Source organism: Stigmatopora nigra, chromosome 3, assembly GCF_051989575.1.
Source record: "Stigmatopora nigra isolate UIUO_SnigA chromosome 3, RoL_Snig_1.1, whole genome shotgun sequence".
In the NCBI taxonomy this organism is placed as follows: Eukaryota; Metazoa; Chordata; class Actinopteri; order Syngnathiformes; family Syngnathidae; genus Stigmatopora; species Stigmatopora nigra.
The window spans coordinates 19,349,681-19,357,648 of record NC_135510.1 but is presented as its reverse complement, the minus strand read 5'-3'; the positions used below and the strand labels follow the sequence as shown (position 1 = coordinate 19,357,648).

At 39.2% G+C, this 7,968-nt stretch overlaps 1 protein-coding gene across 1 annotated transcript in view; it reads left to right on the top strand.

The window, feature by feature from the left end:
- Nucleotides 1–3,269: 3,269 nt before the first annotated feature.
- The window catches only part of znf507 (zinc finger protein 507), an 83,409-nt gene continuing 78,710 nt past the window's right edge, over nucleotides 3,270–7,968 (top strand). Inside the window, exon 1 of the mRNA XM_077713931.1 lies at nucleotides 3,270–3,361. The gene's annotated coding sequence lies outside the window, so the exon portion shown is untranslated. The remainder of the gene's footprint in view (nucleotides 3,362–7,968) is intronic.

Here is a 7,968-nt window from a genome sequence, read left to right as displayed (position 1 = left end):
TAAATTACACTCTTTTTGAGTCACTTCTTGTTTATTTTAAGGCTTTTTAGCAACTTTTTGCGGTTTACTCGACTCTAGCCGTCCAAGCCATTTTGACTGGGAGTGTTCGGCAAGCCGGATTGGACAGCGAGAGACACTCCTATTGAGGAGATTGTTAAAAATATGTAAAAAAAATATGTAATGCGACATGACACCGTCAGTTGAAAAATGTTTTGCTAGCTCTGACGCGAAGCTAACGTTAAGATAGAGTCACGCGAGTGCCAATTATCAAAAATGTAACAACATATATTTATATATGTATTTATATATACACACACCTGAATATATATACACACACATAATATGACTTTTTTTATGATGCGACATGACACGTCAGTCGGAAAATGTTTTGCTAGCTGCGACGCGAAGCTAACAGTAAGATAGCATCACACAAGAGTGACAATTGTCAAAAATTTACCAATATACATATATATTTATATGTATGTATATATATACATATGAATACACACATACACTCACATAAAATGCTTTTTTTTAATAATGCGACATGTCACCGTCAGTCGAAAAATCTTATGCTAGCTTTGAAGCTAACATTAGAGCTAGCATCACACAAGAGTGACTCTCTGGACGGAAATGGAAATAATTTACATTAAAATGTATTTTCTTAATATATCGCCGACATATGGGATCAGTTCGATCACAAAAGTACGTACGTCACATGACTTTTTGTCATGTTTGCACAAAATAAAAGAGTGTGTAGGTTAAGGGAGTAGAAGAGCAAAGTTGGGAGAAGGCAGGACGGCAGGACATTAATCAAGCGGGAGCCTCCATTAATCAAAATAGAAGCGTCTTCTCCTGCCGTCCCGCCACCAAAGCGGGACCCGGGTGCCAATAGCACGCCCGCCCGCCCACTCAGCGAGGCGGCCGGCCGGAACCAATGAAGGCCACCACAGCTCGATAGTCGACGCCGTCCTCCCACGCTAAACGTGTCCCCCCTGCGTGCGTGCCGTCCCATCCATAAGCACTATTACTCGTTAAGCTAAGAAATTAGCGTTTAGCATTGGAGAATTTCGTTGATATGAGTGTCATGTGAGGGGAAAGAAGTTAAATGGCGGACGAAAGTTAAAAGGCCGACTTTTTTGTTGTTGTTGTTGTTGTCTTTAGTGCAAATTAAGAAGACATTTCTATAGGCAAAAGTGTCCCGCGGGAGCCACTCTTCATCTCATTAAAAGCACAGGTGTCAAAGTGGCGGCCCGGGGGCCAAGTGTGGCCCGCCGCATAATTTTGTGCGGCCCGGGCAAGTAAATCACGAATGTTGATTTTCTATTTTAGGATGAAATTCAAGTGATGGATATAGATGTATATTACATTTCCTGATTTTCTCCCCTTGTAAATTAATAATTGGCATTTTTAATCATATTTTTCAGTGATTTTAGTTTAAAAATCATTTTGTAAAATCTCAAAATATATTTAAAAAAATGCTCAAATAAACAATGTTTTAGATCTATAAAAATGTAATTTACAGGGATTTTATTCCAGTTCTTTTAATCCATTTATAAAAAAAATAAAATATTATATCTAAAATTGTATGTTGTATATTGAATTTCCTGATTTTTTTCCCCTTTTAAATCAATAATTGTCATTTTTAATAAATTTTTTCAGTATTTTTAGTTCAAAAATCATGTTTGTCAAATCTAAAAATATATTTAAAAAAAATCTAAAATAAACATTGTTTTAGATCATTAAAAACGGAATATTCAGGGCTTTTAATCCACTTCTTTTAATCCATTTATAAAAAAAAAATCTAAAATGGTTAAATTTCCTGAATTTCCCCCTTTTCAATCAATTTTTTAAATCCATTTTATCTCGAACATAATGAAATTGACCCCAAGAACCAAAATGGACGCCACTGGAGTCAAAGGTAAGCAAAGGAGATGATTAGTGGCTGGTAGGAGCAAGTCATTCATCACCTGCTATAAACAAAGAAGTCTCTTATTTAAAAACGACAATCGTCATTTCCCGCCTTGTAACGCCGCCGCGCCGTTGTTGAGGGTAGCGCTTTTATTTTGGAGGGGGGTGGGTGGAGGGGTCTCGGCGGCAAAATGATGGATGGCGTGCCACCACGGTGAGCGATATTAAACAATAACAGCGCTTGCCACCAAAATGCTTTTTAATTAGAAATTCCAGATTGGAGCCATCGCCAAAGTCAAGTGAATATTCAACAGCTGAAGATGGAAAAAAAAACATTTGTAATAAGAAGAAAATATGTCGTCGTCAGGAGGAGAAAAAGAAACTAAAATATGAAATATTTATGGTTGTGGCAAACACCAGGTTTTTTCCGATTACTTTACAATGGGGAAAAACATTATGATTCTACATACTTTAAGTCATTTACCTTCTGAGAGCTACAGAAATAACCCACAATATTAATAACATGGAAGCTAAACATGCTAACGCAAGAATACGGGTTTCTCGATTCCTCTTTGATGCGAATTTCAGCCTGGATTTTCACTTTTTTATGGACTTTTATGAACAAAAAAAAATTGAAATAACAAAAAAATTCCCAGAGGAAAAAACGTGTTGTAGTGAAACCGTGATAATCGAGGGATTACCGTACTTTTTCTGGATGTTTTTTCTGGGGAATATAATATCACAATTATTGATTTTAAAGGGGAACATCATAAAATTTAACCATTTTAGATATAATATTTTGATTTTGTTTTTCATAAATGGATTAAAGCTGGATATTCAGTATGAATATGTCATAAATAAATGTCATAAATGTGTCTGGCCTGGGAAGACGAACTTGTGGAGAAGCACTATACAATTTCGTCATACGCTGCTGAGGGTATGATGACTACTAGGCTTTTTGTCAAGTCAATGATGACGACAATGCCTATGTCTGATTTTCATTTTCATTTTCAGAAAAAAATGATAAAAAATGACAATTATCTATTTCAAAGGGGGAAAATCCGGAAATTTAATATACATCTATATCTATCATTTTAATTTGATCCTAAAACAGAAAGTCGACAAATCATTTACTTTTTCGGGCTGCACAAAATGATGCGGTGGGCCACATTTGGCCCCCAAGCCGCAACTTTGACACCTTACTTTATTGTCATTAAACAAGTACAATGAGTTTTAAAGCTAAAACTATAAAGTGTGTTCATAAATAAGCCATAAAAAAGATTTATATACACAAAAAATAAAGTGAAGTAAACAAAAAAATTACTAAAGTGTTTACATTTTCAGGCAATTTCCGGAAACATGAAGGAATGGGGGGGAGTCCAACATTAACATTCCGGCCAATCACGTCCTTTCCTCACCATTATGGACCATCATGCCTTTCTGCCAACAGGTAAGATAAGCGCTTAATCCGGGTCGTTAAATGTTAGCAAGACTAGCAGTTCTAAATTCCAGTAATCCATACTTCTTACTAGCCGACAATATGTGGCAGCGTAAAAAAAATGTCTAATATATTCCCAGGGCTACTTTTGAATATTAATAAAAGCTCAATTATTCATGTTGCCGTCGGCGTGGCAGAGCTACGAGCTTTAATTAGCGTAGCGCGCTCACGCGTAATTACGCGCGCGGCGTTGATGGCCATTTGGTCACCCAGACTTTTTATATTTTTTATTTCAAGTTGTTGTCAACAAAGGCTACTTTTTCTTCTTCTCATCAAAAAACGTTGATAATGAGACAGATTGAGGTCTTTTTGTTGATTATGGCATTTTATTTTGACGGTCACTTCCTTTTCTTTTAGACACATTTTTAGAAGTCAAAAGGAAATTGGGTAACTAGCACTCATTAGCATAACTAGCGTATCTATTGTTGTTAAAGACAAGGTCGCGTCTTGTTCGTTTTGCATCACTTTCTGTAGATTTTGGAGCATTTTGGAGTCGTTTTTTTGACTTTTGAGGTCATTTCCTGTTGATTTTAGTTTATTTCTAGGTCACTTCCTGTCTTTTAATCTGGTCCTTTACATTTAGGGTCATTTTTCGGTCATTTTCTTGTTAAAACACGACTTGTGGCAGGAATTTTTTGATCAATCTAAAGGAATTGGGTAGCTAGCACTCATTAGCATAACTAGCGTATCTATATTTTTCAATAACGGGTTCGCTATCCGTACATTTTGTAGCAGTTCAACGTCGCTTCTTTGACTTTTGAGGTCATTTCCTGTTGATTTTAGTTCATTCCCGGGTCACTTCTTTAGTCTCGTCCTTGGTCTAGGCTCCAGCACCCCCTGCGACCCTTGTGAGGATAAGTGGTTCAGAAAAATGAATGAATCAATGAATGAATTGGACTTTATTTTGTAGGTCTGAGATTGAAATTACACAGTTTTGAGGTTAAAAAAGTGGGTAGGACTCGAACTAAAACATTAAAGTAAATATATAAAATATTTGGATTAAAACAAAATACTGGGTGATGTAAAAATGTAGTCAGTGACTAATTCCCCAAGCGGGTATTAATCCTCGATTCGCTTCCTTTTCCGCGCGTAATTGACCAACGGCACTTGACGGCTAACGCTAACGCTAACGCGAAGGCTCCAAATGGGCGGCGTTGCGCCGACGGGATGACGGGCTAATAAGAAATTGATGTGACGCGCCGACTAAGACGTCTCCCCGCCCGACGACCGTTCACTTGACTTCCCGCGGACGACGACCATTCATTTCACGGCTGGCCGGGCCGCTGACGATCAAAAGGAAATCCTTCAAATGGGACACCGCTGCTTTAAATCTCTCTCTTAGATCTTTTTTGTTTAACGGTCCAAACGCAACTACCAACAAATACATTTCAATTCTGGGGGATTTTCTAACTCGGCTTGTTTTCGTATCTCCAGGCACTCAATTGCATATACCGTATTTTCACCACTATAAGGCGCACTTAAAAGTGTTAAATTTGCTCCAAAATAGACAGTGCGCCTTATAATCCAGTGCGCCTTATATATGGAAAAACAGAAAACAAAAAACGAAAAACCACCACTGTCGGATATTAAAAAAAACACAAAAGCCTGAACTGAAACAATACTGTTAAATATGCAGATGCCATCTTAGTTTACAAAATCTTCTATCATATAGCTCCTCCCCCACTGCAAGATTTTATACAAAAAAATCCAAAACATCAACAATGGCTGGCTCTAGAGGTGACTGTGAAGTAGTGAGTGCTTCATACCTGGAAGTCAATAGCAATTACCGTATTTTCACCACAAGAAGGCGCACTTAAAAGTCTTAAATTTTCTCCAAAATAGACAGTGCGCCTTATAATACTGTGCGCCTTATATCTGGAAAAAATGTCATTCATTGAGGGTGCGCCTTATAATGCGGTGCGCCTTATAGTCGTGAAAATACGGTAAAACAAAATCGTATCTAGAGGCATATTTGTAAGTAGAGGTATGAGTGTATAAGGCCACCTTATGACTTAATGGCTCATTAGCGGAAAGCCGACGTCCCTCCCCAAACAATTTGCCGCGTCGACCGAGTCGTCGTCGGCGGTCACCGGGTCACCGTTGGCGTCGGGCGTCAATTACAGCTCGCTTGCGTTTCTCGCCGCTGGCCTATTTGTCTTCATCACGCCGTCACCACACACACACACACACACACACACAAACGCAAGGCATTATTATAACAGTTCTGCGTCCCTCGTCAACATTTTGCCGCCGTCGATCAAAGTTGTTTGTTTACGGTCATCTTTCATGCTTGTGGGAAATAATAGCGGGGACCCCCCCCGGTCCCGGCACCCCCCTCCCGAGAGACTCAATTATATCAGCGCTTATGCTTTTTTGGTGTTTTGCTGATCGTTCACCTTCGTCAAACATCTCCGACTCACTCGTGCATCTTCGTTTAGCCACGCGCTTTTTATTTGGTGCGTTTCCGCAAATGGCGTTTTTTTTTTTTGTACTCGCAGCGATTTCGGGGGAAAATAAATCACAATAATCATCAGAGTTTTCACGGGTTTTTTTATGTGTTATTGAGGTGGTGGTGCGTTCAATGAGACATGAAATCGTGGGAAATTAGGCTTTCAAAGGCGACATGCTTTTTATTTCGGGCGTTTCTGCGAATGGCGATTTCCCGGGAAAATGAATCATTATAATCAACAGAGTTTTCAGGTTTTTTTTTTTTCAGGTTGGAGGGTCATGTGGGATTGAAGTGGTGGTGCGTTCAATGTGACATGAAATTGTGGGAAATTCCGCTTTCAAAGGCAATGCGCTTTTTATTTTGGGCGTTAATCGGAAATCATGTGCCGACTTTCTGTTTAGGAATAAAATTTAAATGATAGATGTATATTAAATTTCCTGATTTTACCCCTTTTAAATCAATAATTGTCATTTTTTAATATTTTTTTTAAGTTTTTAGTTCAAAAATCATTTTGTATTATCTAAAAAAAGCTCAAATAAACATTGTTTTAGATTTACAAAAAAACAGTATATTCAGGGCTTTTAATCCCATTCTTTTAATCCATTTATAAAATACAAAAATCTAAATATTATATTTAAAATGGTCCGGCCCACATGAGATCTAATATAGCCCGCGAACCAAACCTTGTCCAACACCCCTGACCTAAACAAAAATCACTTCAAACTAACACATGAAGGAAAAAAAAAACAAAAAGAAAAACAGACTTTTGCCATTGCGCTGTTCCGCCATGTTCCTCCTCACATGGATCAAATGGATCAAATGGAGCCCTGCGGCGCGCAAACAAGAACACGGAGGTGACATTAAAACCTTGTCGTCCCGTCCCACCGGGTCAGGCCCGAGTGAGGGAGGGACGGGGACTGGGGGTGGGGCTCCCAAATTGGTCATCCATCAACGTATCGGCCGGGAAACGCCAAACCAAAGCGGCGAATTGAAGCGGCGGCGTTTCGGTGGACGTCCCGACCAACGTCGGCTTTTAAGAAAGGACGATATCGCCGTGGCTCTTAATGAGGATTCCCGAGGACGCAAAGCAAAACGCCCGCAGCCAAAGATGGCGTCAGAGGGCAAAAAGGAGAAGGGAAAAAAGTCTTCATTCATCATGATTGTCACGGGGCTTTGGCAAATGATAACAATTTGTCTTGACCGACTATTTTTAGACAATCACACACAAAAAGAGCCTTTGGGGACGCAAAGGGAAACATAAACATTCACGCCGGCACCCCTTTTCCTTTCCTGAACGTGCCCTGAGCAAACGGGAGGGATTAAGGGGTGCCGGAGCTCGGCTTTGGGACCACACCGACAACGTTTGGGGCCGAGCGGGAATCGAACTCACGAACTGGACCGTTATTTCAATTGGCGTTTATAATCGACGATCGTTCATTTGTTATCTGAATCGCTTATTCTCGTTAGGGGGTGCTGGAGCTTATTCCAGCTGAATTTGGGCACGAGTCTTCCTAAATTTGGTGGCCAGCCAATCACAGTTTTAATATACATCAAACCATTTTAGATATAATATTTAGATTTGTTTTAATAAATGGATTAAATGAACTGTATTAAAACCCCGGAATATTAATTTTTTTTATAGATCTAAAACAATGTTTATTTGATCTTTTTTTAATATATTTTTAGATTTTACAACATGATTTTTGAACTAAAAATAAAAAAAATGATAAAAAGACAATTATTGATTTCAAAATGGGAAAATCTGGAAATATAATTTACATCTATACTTTTCATTTGAATTTGATCCCAAAACAGAAAGTCAGCACTTATGACTTACTTTCCCGGGCCGCACAAAATGATCTGGCGGGCCAAATTTGGCCCGCGGGCCGCCACTTTGACACCCGTGTCCTAGACAAACCATTTACCCTCATTGTGACACTCACTTAAACAGAAATCCATCAGAGGCGAGTCCGGACGGGGCCGGTCACGATGGATGTCGCCTAATGCAAATTTGCAAGCATTTTACACATCTATGCCCCGCCCCCTCCGGCAAGCAAAACATAGCTCAAGATCCGGCTAGCGAAACGTCCGATGAAACGGCCGCCATCAT